Below are 2,644 nucleotides of genomic sequence, written 5' to 3' on the forward strand. Positions count from 1 at the left end.
TTCGGGTTTGGTTCACTCACTGAATTTTTATTTTTACACTCAGGACCCACCTCTTAAATGTGTTTAGGAATACCTTGGTTAATACACTGTGGAAGACGATGAAGTGGTGGTCCATCCAGTATAGAAGGAGATTGGTTATGGGTATCACTAAAAGACGAGTTTGTATGCTCGGTTTCTCCTAAAATTGTGGGTTGCAGTTACCATGGGGTGTCATTATCAATAGATATGGGCTACTCTTCTATCTTTAACAACAGGATCGTGGGCTTTCTTATCGTGGGTTCTCCTATCATGGCCTCTTCAGTTTGTTGTCCCATGGGCCAGGTTTCTTGCAGTCTCGTGGGCCTGTCATGGTCAGCAAGCTGCTGTCTAGTCAGCCGCTGGTCAGTGGGCTACTGTTCATTGCCATAATTAAACATTTGAATTTCATCGCCTCGGAAGTCCTCCTAAAGTGAGGACTCAGAGAAACCAAAATAGATTTCTTTTTCATGGAAAGTTACATATGGAGTAATAAACATTTTCTTAGTCAAAGGATGATAACAACGTTAACCCTTTTGAGTAGTAGCATACCCCATAAACACACAAAGGAGGGCTCGAAGCTCAAGTTTACTTTGTCTTTGGATCGGATGTAGGTGGACAAAAGTGACACATCCAAGGACTTATGGGGAAATATTAGAAACTGGTGGACAGCTAGTCAGAAACATAAGGGTCTGAAACAATGTCTGAAAGTCTAGAGTGCGAGAAGGGAGACGATTAATGAGATGTGTAGCAGACGTGAATGCTTCACCCCAATAATGCATTGGAAGGCGTGCTCAAGAAGGGAAGCACGGACCACGTCTAACAAGGGTCTATTGGCCAACTTATTATGCTGAGAAGTATACAGGCATGTGGTCTGATGAACAATAATATGCATATCAAGAAAAGAACAAAGTTCTGTATGAACATACTCTCCTCCATTATCACTTCAAAGAATCTGGATATTCATATTATACTACACATCAACCATTTTGTGTAACTTTTGAAAGGCCGAACTAACTTTTCTTTCCTATTTTAACAAAATAACCCAAGTCATTCTCGTACAATTGTCAATAAAAGTGACAAACCAATGAGCTCCACCAAGAGAAGCTATTTTCGAGGGACCCCAAACATCAGAGTGCACAATCATAATAGGAATGGAACTTTTATTTAACTTGGAGGAAAAGAAGTTTGATGGCTCTTAGCCATTTCACACACATCATAATTAAACTGAGAGACATCGTTTTTAACAAACAAACTAGGAAATAATTTATGCAAATAACCAAATGAAACATGTCCAAGATGACAATGTCACATCCAGAAGTCCGACACTTTATTAGTCTCTCATTGAGAACCATCAACTGAAATAGCTTGAGTCAGCAAGCTAGAACTATTTGAATTCAACTCTAGGAAATACAACTTCCCTTATTTAATACCATAACCAATCGTCTTCCGCTTCCGGATGTTCTTAAACACAAAAAAAAATAAGGTCGAAAAACAATGAAGCAGCGCAAGGCAAGGGTTATTTGGGCAACGGGTAATGAATTATAATTGAAGGATGGAACCACAAGGGCAGTATCAAGTTTCATGGTATCAGAAAGAGAACGATGCCTTCCCCGATAACTGGGGCGGCACTACCATTAGCAACGTTGACCATGGTTTGTGTGGAGTTTTTTAGTAATGAAACCTCTCTAGAATCACAAGTTATATGTTCAGTAGACCCTAAATCAATTATTCACGTGTTATTCATAACAGGAGTAGAGATATTAAATGTCTTAACATCATTACCTGCCGCAGCAATCAGAGCTGATGCTTTGTTTGCTATATCATCTGAATCATTCTTAGTTTCTGCGATTGAGGCTCGAGGTTTATTGCAACGAGGATCATGGGTCTTATCTCAATTTTTGAGATATCCAATCAACTCAAAACAACGACTCTTAGAGTGTCCCGACATACCATTGTGTGGGCATTTACCCAGAGGACGATCCTGGCTTGTCTGGTCAGCCCCTGTCTACCATTACCGATTCTCAGACCCGCCTCAGTCAGACAGATATGAGGGGTCGAGTGCCTTGGCTACCATATATAGCTGCAGGTTCTGTTCTGACACCTTCTATCTTAATGGCTTCCTTACCATCTGCTTCACAACGAACATACACATAAGAGGCCTGAAGTTCGAGCGGTGGATCTTTTCGTAGTGCTTCTCCACAGACTTGATTAAACACATCATCCAGACCACCAAGGAACAAATAAACTCTTTGCCACTCAATTGATTTTTGGAATGTTTTGATATCGCTTTCGCACTCCATGGTTGCCTTGCTAAAGTGGTCTAACTCTTGAAAAATCTTAGTTAGTTCCCCAAAATAGGTAGCCAACAATCGTTCGTTCTGGTGAAGACGTGATGCTTTCTGATTCAAGGAATAAATCCTAGCCTCATTCAAGGAATAAATCCTAACCTCACCATTCTCGTCAAAGCAAGCTGTTTTAAGGGAGTCCCGAATTTCTTTAGAAGTACCCAACCGAATATACCTTTTCATCATCTCTGGCTTCATAAACGACATCAACCAACTCTTAATTCTTTAATCATCCAAGAACCAATCGTCATATTTTAGGTCATCCTCGGCTGGCGCCTTGA

This window comes from Malus sylvestris, chromosome 13, assembly GCF_916048215.2.
Source record: "Malus sylvestris chromosome 13, drMalSylv7.2, whole genome shotgun sequence".
NCBI classification, from domain to species: Eukaryota; Viridiplantae; Streptophyta; class Magnoliopsida; order Rosales; family Rosaceae; genus Malus; species Malus sylvestris.